This window comes from Halichoerus grypus, chromosome 1 (genome assembly GCF_964656455.1).
Source record: "Halichoerus grypus chromosome 1, mHalGry1.hap1.1, whole genome shotgun sequence".
In the NCBI taxonomy this organism is placed as follows: Eukaryota; Metazoa; Chordata; class Mammalia; order Carnivora; family Phocidae; genus Halichoerus; species Halichoerus grypus.
The window spans coordinates 36,139,581-36,165,469 of record NC_135712.1 but is presented as its reverse complement, the minus strand read 5'-3'; the positions used below and the strand labels follow the sequence as shown (position 1 = coordinate 36,165,469).

Sequence of the window (25,889 nt, the reverse complement as noted above, 5' to 3'; positions counted from 1 at the left end):
GCTCTCCGCTGAGCAGGGAGCCGGACGTGGGGCTCGATCCCAGGACCCAGGGAACATGACCTGAGCCCAAGGCAGCCGCTTAACCAACTGAGCCACCCAGGCACACCATCATTACAATTTTAAAAAGAACATTATGAATATCAGTATCAGAAAAAGGATAAAAAGTAACATCAACAAGAAACAATATAAAGTAAAATAAATAGGATGGGGATTCTGTGTGTGTGTGTATCAGTGTGTCCTTGGAACTTTAATTACACTTTGTAGCATTCAATTTTTTCCCCCTGATTTTCTGGTTAAAGTTAAGGTCACTTTTAAATATTTCTATTCACTTTATGTAAAACCAAAGAGGAAAAAAAAAAAAGATAGAGTGATGCTCACCCTTTCTCACCATCCCAGTTATTAAAAGCGTTGAAATAAAATCAAACCATTTAAAATATATTAATTATCAATAAACAGGAGCATCAGGTAATTGAACATATTCCTTCAACAATAGGTAAATGTTTAAATAGGTATATGTGGGCAAAAATAACTTTGTAGTGTTTTCAACCTGTTTCCTAAAGTTTCTTGGAAAACTAGGAGAATGATAGAAAATTTAAACAGTAAAGAAAGTTTTAATTTTAATAATTCTGTCAGCTAGTTTGAATATAATCATATGGCAATTAGTGCTACCTTACCGAAACTTTTTAAATTGTAGTTAAAAAATCAACTTCGATTTTTAATACTACTCATAATATTGACATGAGAATAAAATACACGAATTTATTTGCAAAGAAGAATCATATTTGTTTAAAATCCCTTGAAATAAAAAATTAATACTTTTTTTAGTGCATTGGCAGAATGTCTATTGTAACAGAATATAACTTGTATGTTAATTCAACCAGCATATTCTGAGCATGCAGTATGTCTATGGTTCTGCGTTAGTTACCAGAGATATAAAGATGACAAGAACTGTATGCTTGCTGCCACTGAGATCACAGTCTAGGGAGAACCTGTTAAATTAAAATTTTGAGATAGTTGTTGTAATAATGAAAATACAATTATGCCACAATAGTAAAACATAACACCTAAGCACTAAGAAAGGGCAACACCCAGGGCACCTGGGTGGCTCAGTTGGTTAAGCATCTGACTCTCGTTTTCAGCTCAGGTCATGCTCTCATGGGTCATGAGATGGAGTCCCTGCTTCAGGCTTTGGGCTCAGCAGGGGAGTCTCCTTGAAGTGTCTCTCCCTCTGCTGCCTGCCCCCCCCCCACCAAAGCTCACACCCCATGCACTCTCTCTCTCTTAAATAATAAATAAATCTTTTATTTTTTTTATTTCTTTTAAAAATTTTATTTATTTATTTGAGAGAGAAAATGAGAGAGAGGGAGAGAGGATGAGAGGGGGAGGGTCAAAGGGAGAAGCAGACTCCCTGCTGAGCAGGGAACCTGATATTGGACTCGATCCTGGGACTCCAGGATCATGACCTGAGCTGAAGGCAGTCGCCTAACCAACTGAGCCACCCAGGTGCCCCATAAATAAATCTTTTAATAAAAGGAGGGCAACACCTGAAAATGAATGGGATTTAGTCAAAGATAGAATCAAAGATAATAATAAAATTAAGAGAAAATAAACTTATGGATGGCAGATTGCCAAAATGTTCCTGACACTTCATTTTTTCCCCACATCCACATCATTTGTTGTGCAAACTTGCAGTACCTTCTCTGGACTCTGGGCCAACCAGTCGTGTGACTTTCTTTTACCAGTTGCAGGCTGTCAGCAAATCATATGCAAAGGGAAACTTATAAAAGCCCTGGCCTTTTCCTATTCTGCTTCAACTTTTTGAAATTGCCACAAAAAGAAGCACGGTGACAGAATGCAAGAGGATGAGAGAAACATGTGGAAGTGTATTGGTTTCTTGGGTGGCTTAAAATAACAGAGATTTATTCTTTCACAATTCTAGTAGCCAGAAGTCTGAAATCAGTATCACTGGGCTAAAGTTAAGCTGTTGGCAAGGGTCACACATCCTCCAAAGGCTAAAGAGAGAATCTATTCAAATTTCTTCTGGTTTCTGGTGGCTGCCAACATTCCTTGGCTTGTGGCCACATCACTCCAATCTCTGCCTCCATGGTCACATTGTCAACTCTTCTGTGTTTCTCTGTATAATCTCACTCTGCTTCTCTCTTATAAGGACATTTGTGATTGCACTTAGGGCCCACCCAGATAATTCAGGATAACCTCTCCATCTCCCCAAAATCTTTAACTCAATCATATGTGCAAAGACCCTTTTTCCAAATAAGGCAACATTTACAAGTTCTGGGGATTAGTGTCTCATATCTTTTAGTGCAGTTTTTTAGTCTACCAGTCTTTCCTCTGGTCCAAAAGATTCACATCCATGACACATGCAAAATACATTTACCACATCCCAACATTCCCAAATGTTTTAATTAATTATAGCATCAACTCCATTCCAAGAGCTCATCAAAATATCATCAGATCAAATGTCTCAAATCTCATGATTTAAATCAGATTTGTGTGAGACAGTGTATGATTCATCTTGGAGCAAAATCCCTCCCCATCTGTAGACTTGTGAAACTAGAAAACAAGTTATGTATTTCCAAAATACAATGGTGGGACAGGCATAGAACAGTTAGAGATATTCCTATTCCAAAGGGCAGAAAATGGAAGGAAGAAAAAGATCACCAATCCCAACCAAGCAACTTCAAATCGGCCAGCAGGGCAAATTCCATTAGATCTTAAGGCCTAAGAATAAACCTCTAAGGTTGGAGGCTCCAGCTTCTGGACTCATGGTTCTACCCTCTGGAACCACAGCTCTGGCTTCTCTTTTATAAGAATATATATTATTACATTTTAGATCCACCCAGATAATCCAGGATAATGTCCTCATCTCAAAATCCTTAGTCATATCAGGATCCTTAATTATATCTGCAAAGACCCTATTTCCAAATGCAGCAATTTACAAGTGCCAGGGATTATGACCTGCCATCTTTGGGGGGCTATTTTTCAGCCTACCATGTGTAGTCATCCCAGCCAGAGCTGTTATAGATCGACTAAGACCAGCCTAAATCACAGATTCACAGACTCAAGCACTAATGAAACATTTTGCATGGAGGCCACAAAGAGTTTGTGATTTTTATGGAACAATATTATTGTGGATATAGATACTTGATACTCAAAGACTCAAAGCTTCATGAGAACATTATATGTTCTAAGAACTTGAAGGAATTCAGTATAGTTAGAACCTAGAATTTATAGAGTGGGGTTGGGAATAGAGCTGGTAGTTGGAAAAAGATGAGACAGGAAAGTAGGCAAGAGGGCCGCCTGGGTGGCTCAGTCTTTAAGCGTCTGCCTTTGGCTCAGGTCATGGTCCCAGGCTTCTGGGAACGAGCCCCACATTGGGCTCTCTGCTCAGCAAGAAGCCTGCTTCTCCCTCTCCCGCTCCCCCTGCTTGTGTTCCCTCTCTCGTTGTTTCTCTCTCTGTCATATAAATAAAATCTTTAAAAAAAAAAGGGAAGTAAACAAGAGCTAGATGTTAAAGGACCATGTGAGCCATATTAAGACATTTCAAATTTATAATTATTACAAGGACATTGGGAAAGCATTGAGGCATTTGAAGCAGAAGAGGAATTTTAGATATTCTTTCAAAACACAGATCAGACTAAGCACTAGCCAAACCTCATAGACTGGTAGTGTGAGAAAAGCAGGCCATTGGTAGCCTTGTGGTCAAACAGGGGAAGTCGCATGGTGCTACCTGAGGGTTTGTAGGTTGCAGACCAAGAGTTCCATACTGCACAGTTTATCCTAGAATTTTAACTTTTTTTTTTTTTTTAACCTGGTCCTATGAGCTTTCTGAGCAGGTGGCATAGCAACTGAGAAGCCAATTTCCTTGAGAGTGGTGCTTTTGGAAGAAATCTTATTATACTTGGATGTTTCTTATTCATTATATACTGAGGTATGCCATAAGTACAAGGAAGCTATCGCTTCAAATGGCAGCTTTTAGAAGTTTATTTTTTTTCCTCCTCAACAGTATGAAGAAGAACATGTTTCCAGCATTCCTGGGTAGGCCAACGCATCCTACGTGCCTTGTGTTGGATCTACAGGGTGTTTGAATGCTGTTAACTGAAAGGATGACAGAGCTTGTGTGCCCAGTTATGAGAAAAACTGACTTGGTTGGTGTGGTTCAGACAAGCCAGCATGCTTACATGCTTTTTCTGACTGTTTGCTCTAAGAAGGAAGTGCTTTTCAGGACCCATTTTGAGGTTTTTAAATTTATGTCTGATGTGCCATTCCAACAATTTAATGAAGATCTAATAAAATGATAAGTTTTAACTTAAAAAAAATGGGAGAAAATAAGATAAGTTCGGAAGACAAACTTACAGGGTTTATTATGGTAATAATGTAGGCTAGGCATATTGGAGGCCATAAATCTGGTATACTAGATGGATTCAAATATTATCTAGGCTAAGAAATTGACAGCATTTAATAATTAAGAAAAGAGAAAATTATAGAGAATTATCTTCATTTAAAAACTGAAAAAAAAACTGTAATTTATGGGATGTAACATTAAAGATGAGAGAAATAAATTTTTCAAAACAAAGCAAAAACAAAAACAAATAGCTAAATTTTGTGTATGCTGGGTTTGGGACACCAATGCAATTTCCAAGTAAAGATGGCCAACAGACACATGAAAAAATGTTCAGTATCACTTGGCGTCGGGGAAATCCAAATCAAAACCACAATGAGGTACCACCTCACACAAGTCAGAATGGCTAAAATTAACAACTCAGGAAACAACAGATGTTGGCAAGGATGAGGAGAAAGGGGAACCCTCTTACACTGTTGGTGGGAACACAAACTGGTGCAGCCACTCTGGAAAACAGTATGGAGGTTCCTCAAAAAGTTGAAAATAGAACTATCCTACAACCTAGCAATTACACTACTAGGTATTTATCCAAAGGATACAAACGTAGTGATTCGAAGGGGTATATGTACCCCAATGTTTATAGCAGCAATGTCCACAATAGCCAAAATATGGAAAGAGCCCAGATGTCCATTGACAGATAAATGGATAAGGAAGATGTGGAATATTACTCAGCCATCAAAAAGAATGGAATCTTGCCTTTTGCAATAACATGTATGGAACTAGAAGGCATTATGCGAAGCAAAATAAATCAGTCAGAGAAAGACAAATACCATATGATTTCACTCGTGGAATTTAAGAAACAAAACAGATGAATATAAGGGAAGGGAAGGAAAAATAGATGAAAATTGAAAGGGAGACAAACCATAAGAGACGCTGAACTCTAGGAAACAAACTGAAGGTTGCTGGAGGGGAGGTGGGTAGGGGAAGGGGATAATTGGGTGATGGGCATTAAGGAGGGCACTTGATGTAATGAGCACTGGGTGTTATATGCAACTGATGAATCACTAAATTCTATCTCTGACATTAAGAAAAAAAATAGATGACCATCAGACTACTGGATATTTGGTCATATGTTTAAGAAAGACTTGTGGACCAGACAAGAGTTTAGAGATTCATCAGTATATGGAGGGTAAATGAAGCATTGAAATAGATGAGCCTGTTCAGGAAAATGTGTGAAGTGAGTCAGGACAGATTCTGATAGCATTAAATTTAAGAGGATAAGTAAGGATAAGAAAAAAGATCATTAGAGGAGATGAGAAGGAGTGTGAGACAGAAAGAAGGAAAGCCATAAACATGTTTCCAAAACAGTTGATAGAAGATACTTTTTAAAGAGGAAGGAGTGCTCACAGGCCTCTGGGTCTATGTCCTCAATTTGGTTACCAAGAGTGCCCAGCAATTCTTCTGTTTCCTTAGACTATTCTTAACCCCATTTTTTTCTAGCAACTATTTCAAACATTTACATCTACTTTGAACTTACCATTCCTAAACCTCCATGCATTTCATTACTCATTCTCAGAGAATGCTACCAGAGAACTTTTTTCAGGTTTCTGTCACTGATTAGGGTCTCTGTGAGAGTTCGTCTTGCTGGGTATTTATTAGAGATCAAGATTTATTGAAGGAAGTGGGAGAGAGCAGGATGGAACAGAAAGAGAATTAGAACTGTGATCTTGGACAATCCTGTGAGAACTCCAGAACACATATGCCCCCACAGAGTTGTCTGATGTTTTGGGAAAATAAGCCTCAGCTTCAATCAGTCATATATGTGGGCTGTCCTGGGAAGACCATTCCCTTGAGCAAGGTGGTTCTCTGTAGCTGAGACCAATGCTGACACCCAGATGACAGCAATGAACGCCTCCTTGAAGGCAGATCAGAGCAAGTGCATCTCCATGAGCATATTAGGAAACACACCATCACACTTACATACACATCACTCTTTCCTTTCTTCCCATTATATAGAAGAGATCTCCTCTCTTAGGCTAGTTTCCTTTTCATCAACTTTGCACTTTCAAGTGTTTTTTAAGCTTTCCTTTCATGTGAGCTCTTTCCTAAACATATTTAATAGGTTTTATATTTTTAAAAAATTTTAAAAAGAAAATCTCACTTATCTACATTTCCTGTCCCAGTCACAACCCTTTTCATTAGAATAAAATACAAAACCATTACATACTTGTAAAGTTGTATGTGAACATTTTTTATGGTTCTCTCTTTAATCCCATCCTCCCCTTTTGCCTAGTGCTTATTTCTGTTGCAGTCATAATGGTCTTTGTTTGTCATTATTTATTTGTTTTTTGTTTTGTTTTGTTTTTGTTTTTGTTTTTTGAGCGCTTGCCTTTTTGTTTCTTTTCCTGGATTGTTCTTCTCCCAGACATTCATATATTATTTACTTTCTCCTTTCCTCAAAGTTGAAAGAGGACCTCATCATTTCTGCCCCCAGGGCATTCTTGATTTTTTGACTCTTTTATTTTTCTTCGGAGGATGAATCTATACCTGATATTATGTATCTTTATTTGATTATATATTACTTTTATTACCCCTCATTGAGTGAGAGCTCTATAAGAGAATAACAGTCTCATTCAACAGTGTACCACAAACAGTAACATAATAATTCATAATACATGTTTTTACTTAAATGACTTGTTAAGTCATTTAATACCAGTATCTCATATTTTAAATATATAAAAGGAAATTAATAAATGTAATAGATTTACCCAACAACTGTATCTACTAAGTACATACTCTGTGGCAAGATTCTGAATTACAAAACATATACAGTGTAGACTTCATCAGAGAATTCACAATCTCATGGAGATAGATATATAAATAAGAAATTGCATCAGAGAATATATATTTAAAAATATACTCATTTTTACAGCAGGCAGAGTGGTCAAAGAAATTAACTCTACATTAATAATCTATAGTATTTTAATATGTCCTAAGGTCAGACTTCTAACCAACTAGCTTTGTAGCATTAACACTCTAAAAAAAGACAAGAACACATGAATAGTTGAGACACATAAATAGTTCTCCTAAAGCCCAACCTAAACCTATGTATACCTTAGACTTGTTTAGAGACTTAATGTTTAGCCTATAACTCTTATTACATGGAGGTACATCCTTCAGATAGAAAAGCACAGGACTAAAGAGGGGAAGCAAACCATGTGCTGCATCTCTTGGTCAGAACATGGGACCATCTGGTGCCATTGTGAACCTGAAGCTAATAGTATTATGTCCTGATCTCACATCTGTAGACTCCCTGGTGGAGATCCTAGTGAAAATGACCATATGGGTGGACAACATTTAACAAAGGAACAGTGACAGCATTCACCAGCAAAGAAGAGCCAAAGCGATGTTATCAACAGAAATAGAACAACAATACAAAAAATTATCACAAGATATAAATGGCAGGTAGCCCAACATCTCACAGTGTTAAGACAAGAAGAGACTGAGTCTTGGGGCACCTGGGTGGCTCAGTCGGTTAAGCGTCTACCTTTGGCTCAGGTCATGATCTCAGGGTCCTGGGATTGAGCCTCATGTCCAGCTCCCTGCTTAGTGGGGAGCCTACTTCTCCCTCTCCCTCTGCCACTCCCTCTGCTTGTGTGCTCTCTCTCTCTCAAATAAATAAAATATTAAAAAAAAAAAAAGAAGAACCGTTCTTATACCCCTGGTCTCTGAGACCACAGAGAAACATCTGCATAAATTCTTATAAATTACTCAAAGAATTATTTTAAAGAAATTTATTTATTTCTTTATTTGCTTGTTTGTTTATTTTAGAGAGAGAGAAAGAGAGTGCAGAAGGGAGATGGAGAGAGAATCTGAGGCAGACTCCACACTGAACGCAGAGGCCACTGCGGGACTTGATCTCACAACCGGAGATCATGACCTGAGCCAAAATCAAAAGTCAGACGCTCAACCAACTGAGTCACCCAGACGCCCCAAGAATTATTTTGATTTTCTACTTAGTGTTATAAATAATTTAAAAGGAAAATACAGGAAGAAATCACATCTTATAGAAAACCAAAGTGAATTAGATATAATAATTCCTCCATTCTATCTTCTACAGTTCAAGTCATAACAACCCATAATAATTAGGAATTATGAACAGATGTGATATTTGAGAATTAGGTAACAAACTTTTCAAGCAAGAAATATTTTCACTTGAAAACCTGTTTTGAAGAATGCTAGGAACCTTTGAAAAATGAAAACTACATTCTGAGGCAAGGGAACTGAACAGCTGGGAACAGGCCAGAACAGTACATGGAATTAGCAGCATGGAGAAACATTTGCCCAGACAGCAGCCCAAGACTGCCTAGGGGTTTGGTTGTCACAATGCAAATGAGCTAATTGTGCTGAATTCCTAAGGAAGAAGGGAAAAGAAGAGTTTATCAGTCTAGAGTAGTACAGCTTTAAATGATACTCATTGGTGAAACATGATTTATCTTTTATCCCATATCTGACTCCAAGTATCCTACACCCAAGTAAAAGAGCAAGAGAGTAAAAAAAGCAAAGCAAAACAAACAAATAAAATATCACATATTTTAATGTGTCAAAGTTCTTAAAAACTGAAACACATTTTCTTGAGCTATATGTTTCTACTTTTCAAGACATTTTTGATTCAAAAGCTGTCATACTTTCTTTCATCTTTTTCAGGAAAATCTTTTTCAAATGAATCTTAGCAGGAATGATAAAAGAAAAAAAAAGAGTTCCCTGCATGTTGGTTTTCTGTGAAAGATTTTTACTCTGTTCTTGATCTGAAAGAACAATTTTGAATAACCCAGGGTTCATAAAAAAAAAAAAAAAAGTGAAAAAATCTTGGAACTATCAGTATGGCTCTATATTCAAATATGTGAAAGGAAAGAAAAGCATATGGCCATGACTGAGAGACCTCAGAGTGGAGCACTTAAGGAAATCAGCATGAAAAATAAAATGCCCATTACCAAGTGATGATTTGCTGTATAATTTATGGGAGGATAGAGTATGCTTGAAACTGCACTTAGCACCTGGATGCCATGAAATATAAATTGAGATGAAATGTGTTCATGAAATTCCATTAATAAGAAGTATGATGTTGGTTTCCTTTCTATTTTGTTTCTAGTGTAACAGAGATCACTGGTAAGCCTAGGCAATATTCAGTAGCTTCTACTTGATTATTTCATAGATGCATTAAGATCTTGGTTTTCAGAATTTAAAGATATCTAGTGCCTTTCTTTCTGTCTCTTTCTCTGTGTGTGTCTGTCTCTCTCTCTGTTTCTGTTCTCTCTCTTTCTCTCTCTCATCATTCAACATCCCTGACATATGCAAACCTAATACACCAAACTGTGTTATTCACATTATACACTTGTGTAACTCTCCTCCCACCCAAAAGGATATTGTAAGAATGACTTTGTAACATCCAATAATAATAGGTCATAAAAATACATCATGGCTTCCACTTTGTGGTCTCTTGCATCACTTGCTCTGGAGGAAGTCAGCTACCACGTGAAAAGGCGATAGAGACATCCACATGGTAGGGAACTGAGGCTTCATGCCAATAACAGCCTAACTTGCCAGGTGTGTGTGTGAGCCACATTGAAATAGATTGTCTCACACCATTCAAGCATGCAGATGAAGTACTCTGAACAACATCTGACTTTTTACTACATAAGATGTTTAGTTTCATTTGTCAACTTGACCGGGCTAAGGGATGTCCAGATAGCTGGTAAAACATTATTTCTGGGAATATCTGTAAGGATGTTTCCAGAATGGATTAGCATTCAAATTGGTGAACTGAATAAAGCAGATGGCCCTTCCCAATGCAGGCAGGCATCATCCAGTTGGTTGAGAGTCCAAATATAACAAAAAGGTGGAAGAAGGGTGAATCAGTCTCTCTCTGCTCAACTTGAGACATCCATTTTATCCTCCGTCAGACATTGTCATTCCTAGTTGTTGGGCTTTTGGACTCACATCAGGACTTACACCGTCAATTCCAACCCTCCGCCGCAATTATCAAGCCTTTGGACTCAAACCAAATTATACCACTAGATTTCCTAGTTGTCCAACTTGTAGATGGTAGATCATGGGACTTCTCAGCTTCCATAACCACATGAGCCAGTTCCTATAATAAATCTCGTATGTATGTATGTATTTAGGTCCTATTGGTTCTGTTTCTCTAGAGAACCCTAACTAATACACCAACATAAGGAACCCAGGGCCAGTACCACTTAGCTAAACCACTTGTAAGTTCTGGACCCTCAGAAACTGGGAGATGCTTATTTTGCCACTAAGTTTTGAGGCAATTTATTACACAGCTATAGAAAAATAATACAGTTTAAAATTGTATTCAGAGCTCTTTTTAGGTTGTCCAGGCAAAGATAGGTTCCCATTTATGGGTGATGGAGCAATGTTTCAGCTCCTTGCTTTATGCAAATAACCTCCTCTAGCTCCCTGTTTCATGTTAAACCTATGTTTTCATTCCCTGTCTCTGCATGGGTTTTCAAAATCTAGCTTCTATGATCTAGAACTCCTAGTAGCTTATGCTTGTTCATCAGTAGCAGTTTCTTTTTTATTTCTAGAATACAATAATTTTCTATTTTTGTGTATAATAAAACAGTCTGGCATCCTGGAAAAGGAGGTCAGGTTTTATCAGAATATTAAAAAAAATTAATTTTCTCATCAAGCCAAAGATAAGCAGAAGATTAAAACAATTTATGAATCCACCCTCTGTTAATACAAATCCTCCAAGTTTGAATGTCCATCTTTTTGGTGACAAAGTAACCTTGACATAACATTGCACATAACATTCCATCAATGCCAGCCTTATCACTTTGTGAAGGCCATGTTCCAAAATTACTTTTACATTTCCAGAATTAGGATTCTGATTCTGTCAATCTTCCTGAGTCCAATGGAGAATATTAGGAAAGTGTTTGCTGAATGAATAACCTCATTAAAAGGAGTGAATGCTTGTTTGTAATACTGGGTCATGGGGCTCCAGTCCAGGCCCACAAAATTAGGTTATTCGATTTCTTGTGTGTCAATATCATGGGGTTTTAGCTGAAATCATAATGTATTCTGGTACTACACTTTTAGAGAGTCTAGTTTAATAAATCTGAATGAGAGCCTGGAGATCTGCATCTTAACATCAAGACGGGATTTTGATAAAACTAGAGCTAATGACTACTCTGAGAAATATTGTCAATATTGTTTCTTGTTTTCCTTGATATATTTTTTCTTTCACTTCTTTCCACTGATTCTTTAAAAGCAGTTTTGTTTTTTTTTTCCTGGTTGGTTTTTCTTTGCCTGTTTGTTTTGTTTGCTTTTAAATGGCTTCCATGACTGTGGTAAAAGGTGTTATGGTCATGAAGAGTAAATAAATAGAAAAGAAGCAGCAGTAATGATTTATGTGTAAAAGCACTCGCAAATCATGTTTTTATGAGACAGAAGCAACTGTGTAATATTTCTGTGAAAATGCAATTAAAATGAATACAGGACAACAATACAAAAATATTCTAAGATAAATGGTAATATAAACAGTAGCAGACTTTTATACTTGTCTTTAGTTAACTGCCAGATGCTAACTATATTATAAATATTACCAAAAACCTGATATCAGGATCAGGAGTGTTGGGAATGTTTCAGGTAAGATGAAGATTTTTGGTTGAGGTTTGAGGTTGGAAACATGTGCTCAATTTATAAAAGCAATTATGCCTCTTAGGGCACAGCAAGGCACCTCATGTTCATTGTAAGAAATGTAACCAGATAGGCAACTGCAAGTCCATCAAGAGCTGATTTGATGTGAAACTCTTAAAGAGACATATGCATTTGTTTTTCTTTTATCTTATCGATATTAATTAGTTTATGGTCCTCATAAAGAGAGAGAGGAAGAGATATATTCAGGATGAGGGAGTGTCTAACTCTTCTTTCCAGAGAAACATTCAGAAAAAATAATAAAAGGATATACACACTATCATGTGTAAAAATTTGAAAGAATATATTTAAATAGCATGACATAGGTAAATCTTACAGAAAATTATAATAGAAGAATGCAGTGAATATTCTGATGTGCTTATAATTTTTATATGAAATATAATGAAATTCTTATATTGATTTTGATTTTTAATAGTCTGCTTATGCACTAATACATTGAGATACCAAATAATTGATTAATGAAATTGGATTTCTCTTTCCTTACTACACTGAGAAGAAGATAGGATTTTGAATAGGATTGTCATTCAAAGTACACAATTACAGTTTCAGCTATCTGTGGGTAACCTAGAAAGTTTTCGACTTTTCATAGTAGTTTGTGATTTTGCTGAGGTTAGGTAAAAAATTTAATTGCTTATGTTTCAAAGCTGATGTGCAGGAGAAAACCACATAGGAAGTGAATGAACATATTCTGCAGAGCATATCATCAACTCAAACTGCTCTTTTGGCCTCTATTAATTATGAAATACACATTACATGGGGGTAATGAGTTTGGATATTCTCAGAGGTTTTAAGACCATATCTTGGTTAATATTTCCTCCGTTCCATAAGAATCTGCCTGAGACTCAGTTTCCTGTTATAAAACAATCCGAATATTAATAAGGTCAATTTCAGAAGACTCATATGAGGTAGAAAAAGATAATATATATGAAAAAATGACTCATAGTCTCTAACTGCTTTAAAAAACCCTTTAATAATACGATGACTTAGAAACATCATAATGATAATGATTCATCAGTAATGCAGTTGCAAAACATTTTCAATTCTTTTATAAACTATTTATAAATAAATAATGATTTAAGCAATAGAAAAATAGATTTTAATTAATTAAATTGTCCTTATAGAGTACCAATACAGTGTCAATGTGGGAAGCTGAAATTAGATCAAATAAGAGAATATATAAGAATGTTATTTTACTTAGCTAGAATCTATTATAAATATAAATAATATATGTTTTAGAAATAATTTATTTTTCCATATAAGCATTGATTTAAGATGGCAGTAGCAAGAATGCCTCAATTGTCTTTCAAATTAACACATTTATATTTTATAGAAAAGAAATATTTAAAGTGGTAGTTACAAACATGAGTTGATCTCAGAGTAGTAAACACCTCTTAACATATAGTTTTGCCTTTCATCCATTTCTTGGGAACCTGTTGTATCTGGAACAAATAATGCATTTTTTGAAAACTTCAGATTAATACATAGCAATACCTTTCTGAATAAAAGTCAGCATTTTTGAAGTACCAACTATGTGTTAAATATTAAACAGATAACAGAGATTTTTTTTTTTTAAAGATTTTATTTATTTATTTGACAGAGAGAGACACAGCGAGAGGGAGAACACAAGCAGGCGGAGTGGGGCAGACTTCCTGCAGAGCAGGGAGCCTGACGCGGGGCTCGATCCCAGGACCCTGGGATCATGACCTGAGCTGAAGGCAGTCGCTTAACGACTGAGCCACCCAGGAGCCCCAGATAACAGAGATATGACCAAGTTTATCAAATAAATTTAGAAAAAAAAGATGAACATTCATGCAAAAAACACAATTTGCCAAAACTGACACAAGAATAAATAGAAATCCAGTATAATCCTATACCCAATAAAGAAAATTAACACAAAGAAATATCAGATGGTTTTGTTGGTTGAAATTATTCCTTCATTTAGGAATGAAATTACACTAGTTTTTAATAATTCTTCCATATATTTACATTTCTCAACTATTTTATGAGACCAGTATAATCCTGATAGGAAAACCCTAATAAGAGCACAGCATGAAATGTTGATTATGGGACCATCTCTCTCACAAACACAAAATCTGAAATTTAAATGATAACAATAAATTAAAGATTCAAACCCAGCAAATTACAAGATGTCCAACACTTCATTAACAAGTTGGATTTATTTGAGGAATGTAATATTATTTTTAATAAAATTAACCAAATAAATCTACACATCAGTAGAATAAAAGAAAAAGAACTATATCTTTTTCAATGGATGCTGCAAAAGCATTTTATACAATTCAGCATAAATTTAATGACAAAGATAATGCATATGCATTCTTAATCTGATAGAATGTATTTAATCCTTCACCCCGAGAATAGGAATGAGGTGAAGATATTTGCTATCACTATTTAATTCAAAATCATACTTGAGATCTTAAAGGATCCAAAAGAGGAAAAAAAAAAAAAGGAATGAAAAACATAAGCCTGGAAAGAATGAAATAAATTTGTTATTAGTTATTATTTATGGTCAAATGATTGTGCATATACACAATCCAGAAAAATCTAAAGAAATATTAGAATTAAAAAGCAAATTCAATGGGGCGCCTTGGTGGCTCAGTTGGTTAAGTGTCTAACTCTTGGTTTCAGCTCAGGTCATGACCTCATGCATCATGGGATCCAGCCCAGTATCTGGCTCCATGCTCAGTGGGGAGTCTGCTTGAGATTCTCTCCCTCTGCTCCTCCCCCTACTTATGCATGTGCACTCTCTCTCTCTCTCAAATAAATAAATAAATCTTTAAAAAAATAAAAAAAAAAGTGAATTCAATAACTTCACTTCATATTGGGTAATTAAAAATAAATGACATTCCTAAATAGCATCCAGGTAAAGTTAATTGAAAAAAAAAAACAACAAAACTTTAAAGTGATGTAATTTAAAATGGCATAAAGCAAATCCAATAGATTTTTGATTTCCAGCTATGGTGCAGTAAAAAGATTGGCAAATTGTTCCTCTTAAATATAAAAATACAGGTTAAAAACTGGAAAATATGCCTCAAAAAATCTCACAATTTCCCATCTCTGGAAATTGAACAAAGACCAATTATAAATTAGTGTTTCTTCAAGAAAAACTATTAAATAATGGGTAAACACAATGGGAGTCTGCAGCCTTCTTGCTTGGGGCCATTCTTGTGTGGTATCCTCCACTACCTCAACCTCCACCCTGTCAAGCTTGATTTTGTAATGTTACTTTATTTGGTCTGGAAAAGGGGAAACAAACAGCTTCACTGCCAAGGGGCAGACTTGATTTGGGACAGAAGGTGAGTACCTGACTGGATCATCAGTAAATGTAGCCAACTCTATTGGAAACAATGGGGAAATCCCATGACTCTGTTACTCTGGGATTAGCATCTCTGTTGGGTCAGTGATAATCTAGCCAGAAAACTGGTGGGGAATCTTTGAAATTAGAGAAACATAGAAGGATATATAACTTTCCCACATCCTTGGCCGAGTAGGAAGCTATGTTTGCATGCAGGGTACAGCAGAGGGCGTGAGGAAAGCCAATGCTGAGTAGGAGCTGAAATTAGCCTCAACTGTGAATATGGTCTCTAACTCATATACAGATATATTGGCAGAGATTGGAGTCATATAAAATCATATTGTTTAAGCACAACTTCTTTCCAATTCTGGGTTAACCACTAAGCTATGCTGAACTTTGACAATAAGGAAGTCAGAATAAAAAAAGTAAAAATTAAAAAAAAAAAATCAGAAATGGTATAACCAGCCATACACTGCAAGGGAGACAAATTCCACAGATAAAGTCCAGGCAAGTTACTGAAATAGATAAATAAATACATAAATTAATAAAAATTTAACAAGCAACAACTACCCTCAAGGGAGGAAGGGTGGCAAAATCCACAGTTGCTACAAAATAGTAACTGAAATGTCTAGTTTTCAACAAAATTTATCAGATTTGCAAAAAATAAGAAGATATGGCGCAAATTCAGGAAAATAATGTTGACAGGAACTGACTCTGAGTGGATCCACATGTTAGATACATCAAACAATACCTTTATTCAGATATTATAAATAAATTTTAAAAATTAAAGGAAACTGTATTCAAAGAAATAATAAAAATTAAGATTATACCTCAAAAATAGGATATGTCAGGAGGAAAATAGAAACTATAAAAATTAATCAAATGAAATAATCAAATGAAAATAACCAATTTATATTGGAAATGAAAAGTACAAGAATAACAATATGAGGTTTATAAAATATGTAGAATCAGAATGTCTTAAAAAATAATGCAGAGGACTGTAAGGGAGAAATGGAAGTACATTTGAAATGAAAGTACATTCTAAAAAGCTGAAGTTGAATATTGTAAAATGAAACAAAAGATGCACATTGTAAAATATAGGCATACATAGCTAGTAAGCCCATAGAAGAGACAAAATGGAGTACTAACTACAAAGTACACATTTAATTAAAAAAAGGGAAGAAAAATCACACACACAAGAAACAGTGAGACGCTAGGCTTAAAACCAATTATATTACTTTCCTACAGCTGCCGTAACAAACTAACACAAAATGCGTGGCTTGAACAAACAGAAATTTATTCCCCCACAGTTCTGGACACTAGAAGTCCCAAATCAAGGAATTGGCAGGGCCATGCTCTCTTCAAAGGCTCTAAGGAAGACTCCTTTCTTGCCTCTTCTAGGTTCTGGTGATGGTCAGTAATTCCTGGCATCCCTTGGCTTGTGGAAGGATAACTATAATCTGTGCCTCTATCTCCACATGGCCACCTTCCCTCTGAGTGTGTTTCTATGTTTAAATTTTCTTCTTTTCATAGGGACACCAGACATACTGGATGTGGTGCCTACCCTAAACCTGTCTGACTTCATCTTAACTCAATAACATCTGCAAAGATTATATTTCCAAATAAGGTCATTTCTACAGGTTCCAGGTGGGCACTAATCTGGGGGGAAACTACTCAGCCCAGTATACCAACTATACTTGTAATTACATTATAGATAAGTGATTCAAATACTCCAAGTAAAGGACTAAACATATAAGAAAGGATAAAAAAAAAAAAAGCCTAACAACTGTCTTTAGGTAACACAATATAAAATTAACTATACTAAAATACAATCATAAAAAAGCTGAAGTGGCAATATGAACATTAGACAAAGTTGCCTTCAGAAAAAGGAATATTACTAAAGACAAAAGGGACATTTTTAATAATAAAAGCTTCAATTCATTAAGCAGACATAGTAATTCAAAATGTATATGTTCATAACAACAAATTTTAATAAGCTATGAAGCAAAAGGTGACAAATATGAAAGCAGAAATGGACAAGTCCACAATCATAATTGGATCTTTTGGTGCTCTTCTGTTAGCAATTGAGAGAAAGAGCAACAGAGAAAATTCACAAAGAATATAGAAAACTTGAACAATATTAATCAGTTTCTTGACCTAAGTGACATTTTAGAGCATTACAACTCAAACTACCATAATACACATTCCATTGAAGCACATATGAAATGTTTACAACATAGACGATAGAAGGCCATAAGAGAAATCTGAAAAAAATGTAAATGAAATCATAGAGAAAATTTTCTAATCACCAAAAAGTTAAATTAGAAATACATAAACATCATATAAAAATCTACAAATATTGGGAAATTAGACAAAAGATCTAAAACAACCCATGCCTCGAAGTAGACAAAGACACCTAAAGAGATAAGAAGCTTAAAGTAGTTAAAAAATTATTTTATATTTAATAAAATAGTGTTTTTTAAAATATTAAGAAAGTGATAGGCAAGCTTCAGACTGGTCAAAAATATTTGCAATACAAATATATGAAAAGGGACCTGTATCTAGAAAAAGAAAAGAAAAGCTTAAAATTCAATAAGAAGATAAACATTCCCCTTTAAGACTGTGCAAGAGACTTGTATGGACACGTCAAGAAAGAAGATACATTAATAGCCTTTAGGATAGGAAAGATGGTAGACATTATTACACAGCAAGAAAATATTAAATAAAATCATAATAATACACAACTACATACCAATTAGAATGCCTAAAATTATCAAGTATTGCTGAAGATGTGGACCGGAGCTCTCATAGAACACTGATGGTACAATGTGAAATGATGGGACTATTTGGAGAACTTTATGGTAATGTCTATAAATTTAAAAATAAATTTATTGCATGACTTACTCATCTCAATCCTTCATTACCCAAGAGTTATGAAATATATGTCTGCACATGTATTTGTTACATGTTTATAAACAGGCTAATTCTTAATAGCTCTGAACTGTAAACAACCCAAGTGTCCACCAGCCAGTGAATGGTTAAAAAAGAAAAAATCCTGTAGTATTAGGACAATGAAATGCAACTTGGCAATAAAAAATAAATGGACTACTAATGCACTCAATAACATGGATGACTCAAAAATATAATCATAAGCAAAGGAAGACAGACATAAATGAGTATATTAGGTATGATTACATTTATTTTTTTATTTATTTTTTATTTTTATTTTTTTTTTTTTTAAGATTTTATTTATTTATTTGAGAGAGAGAGAGAGAGAGAGAGCACATGAGAGGGGGGAGGGTCAGAGGGAGAAGCAGACTCCCTGCTGAGCAGGGAGCCCGATGCGGGACTCGATCCCGGGACTCCAGGATCATGACCCGAGCCGAAGGCAGTCGCCTAACCAACTGAGCCACCCAGGCGCCCTACATTTATTTTTTTAAAAAGTCAAGAACAGGAGAAACAAATCTATTGTATCACAGAGTCCATCCACAATTGCCAATCTAATATTGGTGTTTTGGGGCTACCTAGAAAGGAGAACCAAGGTTCTTTTTGGAGTGATGGAAATATTTGATATCTTGACTGAGTTTGTGGTTATACAATTTATAGAGTTACTAGAACACATGTATATGAAAATTTTATGGAAATTATACCTCAATATGATTGTGTAAAATTTACAAAAATACTTAAGGAACCACATTAAATGAACACTAAATAAATGGGGTTATATTACTTTACTTTCAAGACCTTCAGTCACTCTAATTTATTAAAAACAAATTCAAAACATTCTTAAGTGAGTAAGGGACAGGTGGAGCTAGGTAGGGAAAGATAGGGGGCTATGTGACCAGGCTCACAGAAATCCCCAAAATGTAGAGGTGTGGGGAAACCAGAGATAAGGGGACAAATCAGACCACACTGCCCTAGGTGTATGGGGGTGGGTCATGTGGGGTGGGTGTCTTTATGATAATCACCTGTGACCAACAAAAAATAACCAGCCCCTAAAAAGGAAGTAAGCCATTGAAGGTGGTATCAATAGAGATGTTAAAAGGATTTAAGTTCCCTGGTTAGCTTTGTATAAAAGACCAACCCTAAAGGCCCTCGTCAGCAACCCTGTCGGGACCCTTCTCACTCTTGAGAGCTTTTTCAGTATCTTCACTTAATAAGCTTCTATTGCTTTACTCACCCTCTGCTGTCCACAAGATTCATTCTTCGACTCTGTGAGGCAAGAACCTAGCTCTCCCGCTTCATAAGAAAGCCTTGAAGGAATTGACACTGCATATTCCCAATCTCTCTTAAGCCAAGTTTCTTCTTTTCACTGTATCCCAGATACACTAGCTCCTTAATTTTTCTAAACTGTTATGTTCTTTACATATTATTGCAGGGAGATTCTGTGCTCCCTTTGCTATAAGTTCTTGCCTCCTCCCACCTCGAACACATTAGCCTCACCTTTTCTTGAGGCCTGCAGGCAAATGTATCTCATTCATTTGTTCAGCAGGGTTTACTGAGTATCTAGTATGTCTCTGGCTCTTCTGGGCCCTGGGATATGACAAAGGAGATATACAGCCCGGGCCCTCTCAGATTTTCATTCTGGTGGGTGGTAGTGAAAATAAATATACAAGTAAATATGCCACACAGTCAGCTGTCAATATGTATTATTACTTAAAAAAAAAACATATTAAGGGAAGTCTAACCCTTTCATATTGGAGGAGGGTTGATATTTTACATAGATGATGGAGAGGCAACATTGGAACAGAGGCCTGAAGATTTGAGAGGACAATATAACTACCTGAGAAGGTGTGTTCCAGACCAAAGAAATAGTAGTTGGATGTTTCCCTTGAATTTCCAACTACTTCCACTGTTCCTTTTTATGTTGTTTTGTTTTGTTAGTGTGTTTATTTATAGTAAGTACTATCAGAATTTTTAAATGTATTATGTATGGATTTGTCTATTTCTTCAAAGACTGTAAACTCATTATGGGAAGAAGAATTTGTTCACTATTGTTTATAAACTTAAAAAAAAAGTGAATGCCTATGAGAAGCATTAGTCAAATACTTATTGAATGTATGCTTCTAAGTATGAATAAGTACACTCTAGAACATATTTCTCTAATACTATATAATTCACAAAGATTTGGTTTGAATAAGAGCAAATGAATTATCAGATTACTAATCCATCTCATTTAACAGGACATACAAAACAGACTGAAGAGTCATTTTGCAATAGAGATGGGGAAGTAAGTAGTTTTCTTTTCAATGTGTTAAACTCAAGATAGCTGTGAGGCATTCAGCGGATGGTAAAAATAACATTTTCTTTGAAGCATTTTATTTGTGTTTCTCTGTTTCTTTTAATGCACTTATTCATTTCACTTATTTAAAAATTTTTTTCTGTCTTCATTGCCCTCTATTCACAATTCCTAAGGCTACAAAGTTACCAGTTAAGTTTTCCATTTCCAATAATGTATTACTTAGAGCTCATCAACGAGCAACTTTCAAACAATAGGGGTAAAGTAAGTTGAGTTTTAACAAATATACAAATGGCATAAGATTATCACCATAATTAAGATTAATCTTAATAGAAACATGAAAAGTATATTTCAATGGGTATTATGATTGTCACACTCAAATACAGGAAGCAGAATGACATTTTAGAATAGCATAGATTTTGAAGATCATTGGAAAGTAATATCAAACATTTTCTGGGGAGTTAGTAAACATTAGATATTTGTCTAAGCAATTAATAGAGGTAATCTAATTTGAATCTTATGATTCAATGACATTTTAGAATGACATTTTAGAATAGCACAGATTTTGAAGATCATTGGAAAATAATATCAAACATTTTCTGGGGAGTTAGTAAACATTAGATATTTGTCTAAGCAATTAATAGAGGTAATCTAATTTGAATCTTACAACTCTGTTACGTAAACACTACCTACATTTTGCAGATGAGGAACCAAGGCACAAAAATTTAGAAAAGTTGTTCAAGTCTCATCACTAGGAAGTGGTTGAAACAAATTTTGAAACCAAATTGCAGGATTCCAGAACCCACGCTTTTCCTCCCTGTGTTTGAATTGCTGCTTCAGATTATCAGATTATTATTATTATTTTTTTACCCACAACTACTTATTTACTAGATGACCAAAGTTACATTATTTAAACTCTACAAGCATACATGGTGTTTTGGGAAATTAAATGAAAGTGTATGTTTAACACACCCAACGTGATGCCTGGTTTATCAGAGACACTCAGAATTCTTAGTCTCCTCTCCTCTTTCTGAAACTCAAGGATGGGAGCTCCTGTTATTTCACATTCTGTTTCTGTCTGGATCAAGTTTCCTGTGGGCTGTCAGAGCTGCTAAATCAGATATCTCTTCACACATGCCACTTGGAAGAAGCAGGAACACTGTCTTCCTACAGCTCTTGGGCCCTTTAAATGCAGAGTGAGAGCCTCTCCCTGGTCTGTCTGTGCAGCGGCTCACTGTCAGCATCTCAGGGCAGTCTGACCCGCCCAAGAGCCTGGAGCTCCTTGATAATACAAAGACAGAAATGTCTGCTGCCTGACTGACACTGATGGCAGGGGCTGCCACTCCCAGTGGGCTGTGCCTTGGGCCACATGCAAACACAGCGTGCCAAGGGCTGAAGCCACTTTGATGAAATCGGATTCTTTCCTCAATAGGAGGGTTCATTGGACTCATTTAAATCGGGTTGTAATTCTCACTGGAGCAGGCAGATATTGGAAACTAGCAATATTTTTCACTATTCCTTTGAAATGCAATCAGCTATATAAGAATTTCATCCACACATCCACTACTAAGTCACAATGTGACTTCCGGTCAGAACTGCGTTCTGCCACATTTTATTCTGATTTCTAAAACCATCGTTTCACGTAGAGTCTTATTGCCAATTAAAAGAAATATTTCCAAATCTCAGTTTCCTCCCCATCTATCATTTCCTCTTCTCTGCATTAAGCTTCCTTAAAGGAACTTTGGTTTCATTAATATGTCATCCTATTCAATACTTTAAAGTTGTTGTTTTTCCAGAAGCTCCAGGTTGGTTTAGAGATACATAGAACATATTAAGCAGAAAGAGATGCATAATATTTGATGTGTCATAGATGAGAGACACATCATAAAATTGAGGAAAAAGAGGGTGGCCCTAGTTCACACTGTTTGTTAAATCAGGGTAAACATGAGGACTTAAAAGCCCTTCCCTCCAGGCTAGTGCACTTCACACCTTGTCACACACTCTCATACAAGTGAAATGAAAGGCAGAATTTCTGGTGCCAAATTAACATATTAAACTCTACTTATGTGGTATCATACACATTTATGTAATTATAGCATATTTTTTATATACTGGCCAGATAGTTTAATAGATTAAAGATGAATATTCACTAAGGAATTTATTCTTGTTCATTAATGGAAGTGTTGAATTATAGAGCCAAAGAAAAATAGAGTCAGAGCTGTATTGCCAATATTTTTCATTTTAATTTCAAAGATTTGTTTTTCATTTTCAAATATGTAATGGAGCTTATGAAATGCTATTTTTAACATATGTCAGGAGATAAGCTAACATTATAAGTTGGAGGATAGTTACCCAGGTAAGCAAAGTGGAACTTCAAAAGTAAATGCACTAATTTCCATGCGATGAAATGATATTGATTAATCAATGATTTCATGTGGTGTTATAATTTTTAAAAAGTTCAAAAAACCATGTTTGCCTTTAAAAATGTGTGTCTAAATTCACATTTTTGGTATCCCTTTTAATCAATGAGCCAAGTTCACATTCCACATCATTCCTTATCTGAGGATCTTGAAACAGACCACAAGTCGAAAACCTTATGATACTGGCTTTTCCACCATGATATTTAATCTATATTATGATAACTGCCATAATCATTAGGAAGAAAATTTTCATAAGAGCCAGTGTAGTAACACCATATTTGGAAGATTACAGACATGGGAAGTTGTTGTATTCTTTTCACTCTTTAGATTCAAGTGAATTCCTTTTATTTCACTAAATTTTTCTAGGTTCTTACCATAAATCTCTAAAATTGGGTATGGTTGATGTCTAACATAATATAATAAATAATGCAGCTTTTTAAACTGATAAGAACAGATACTACACTTGATCTTAGCCAAAAGGCCAAGAAGCGATTATATAATGCAGCTTTTTAAAATATGAATGTCACCAGAGCAAAGAAAACATGTAGTTTAGATATGTATTTAAGAATCTAAGATGTCAGTTGTGAATGATTAAAAAACTGCATTCTAGGCAGTCTATGAAATAAAGCCATATCTTTGAATTTAGACTTCAGTCATGCCATTATTTAAAATTTAGGGTACTCGTGTAAACTTTAGCAAAACCCAAAACTTGTTTATGGGTAGTAGAAGCTCTCTGGTATGACAGGGTTATAACTTGCAGTGCACAATACATCAAAATTTGGTTGAAGAATGATACTATAAAAATGATACAAAAAAATTCTGGTACAAAAGAAACAGTAATTTCAAACCCTGCCAAACCGTTTGTTCCAAATCCACATAAATAAAAATGCATAGTTAGGTGGAAAAATAATTAAAACATCAGTGTAGACCAGAAAAAAATAAACAACAAACAACACAAACAGGACAAAACAACCAAACCATGGGACAGGGATGTTGAAGCCACTAGGGACCTCTAGGTCTAGAAGCAGACACTGGGGCCTGGGAACTCAGCAATCTTTGACCAATGGGGCTAAAATGTGTTTCATGCAAGATGGGTAGCCTGGAGCCCAGGCTTGAGTCTTAGAGCCTGATGAAGAGGTAATGCTCTCCTGCTTATGAAAGGAGGTGGGGCTACAACTTATAGCAAACTGCAGGCCCAAATGAGAGAAAGCAGAAATTCAGGTTCTTGGCCAGCAACTGGGTCTCACTGCTCTCTGCTCTGGTGCCCCAACAGGATACTTCAAAATTCCTGCAGAGGACAGAGACTCCAACTAGAAGGTGTTGTCATGGAGGAGACAGATGACATGCTATACAGCATAGTGTCTCTAGTCAGCGGTTATGTATTATGCACTCAAAAGTTTGTTAAAAGGGTGGATCTTATGTTGTGTTCTTATAGCACACACACAGACACACAAACAAAGGCACACAAGGACACAAGGAAACTTTTGGAGATAATGAATATGCCCAATACCTTGACTGTGGTGATGGTTTCACAGATGTATTTATATAGCTAAACTGACCAAATTTTATATATTTAATACGTGCAGTTTTTGTATATTAATCATACCTAATTAAAGCTCTTTTTTTAGAAGACTTAGAAAAGACTTTATGTAAAAATGTATTTTAGACTTTTTTTTATTAAGATTTTTTATTATTTATTTGAGAGAGACAGAGTGAAAGAGAGAGCAAAGAGAGAGCACTAGCAGGGTGAAGGGTAGAGGGAGAAGCAGACTCCCTGCCGAGCAGGAAGCCCGATGCGGGGCTCGATCCCAGAACTCCAGGCTCATGACCTGAGCCGAAGGCAGATGTTTAACTGACTGAGCCACCCAGGCACTCTAACCTTTTTATTAGAAGAGTTTTTAATAACATTTAAAAAATTTAGGGCATGACATCATAAACTTCTAATGATGTTGTTTAAGTAGGTTAAAATAAGAATATATATTATTTAATAGTTTATCTTCAATATTAAAATTAGCAAAATACATAGCTAAGTAAGTAGTAATAAATTCAACTTTTTCAAAATCATATAAAATATTTTAATTACTCTCTATTTAATCATATTAATCTAAAAGGCCATCCTTTCAAAAGTACCTGTTATATGGTTGGTGTTGTGTTAAGTTCTCTAAATAGGTTATCTAATTTAACCCAGGCAACAACTGTGTGAATTAATTCTACAACTATCCTCATTTTACAGATAAAGAAATTGGGACTTAGAGAAATTTACATCTTGCCCAAATTCACACAGTCAACAAAGCCAACAGCCATTCTTGCCACAAAACACTTAGACTGCTTTGCCTGAACTTTTAACTACCCAGCTGCATCTTTACTGGCAAAAGAGCAGGTGGTGTATATCTACTGTTTCACATAGTTATTAAGAAATAGTGTGTGTCGTACAACATCTATAAAAACACTCAAAACATTATATTTAATTCTACCATTTTACAAAGTCAGCTAAAAATCAAATGGTATGTAAATTGAGAAATGTATCATGCAACAATCTGGAAAAATATAAAATTTTTTGTAGGTTATTAGTATAAATAATCATAGAACATTTGGTATTGATAACATTTAGAAAGTCCTTTTAAACAAAGGCAAAAGAAAAAAAAGTAAGTGCAACATTTCATCCATAACCAGATGGCCAGGCATACCAAATCAGTAGTATGTAAATAACTGCATTGCAAGGATACGTAAAAAATGACTAGCTAGTCGACATCTACTTTATACATAGATGATCCCTGTGTATACAAGACAAAAATATGTACTTTTTATTGTGACTAA

The 25,889-nt window shown here is 35.4% G+C and overlaps 1 long non-coding RNA gene and 1 pseudogene across 1 annotated transcript in view; one reads left to right on the top strand and one right to left on the bottom strand.

The window, feature by feature from the left end:
• The window catches only part of LOC118545667 (uncharacterized), a 495,275-nt gene that overhangs the window by 451,599 nt on the left and 17,787 nt on the right, over positions 1-25,889 (top strand). The gene's annotated exons all lie outside the window — the stretch shown is intronic.
• Positions 23,435-23,565, bottom strand: LOC118545668 (U2 spliceosomal RNA; annotated as a pseudogene).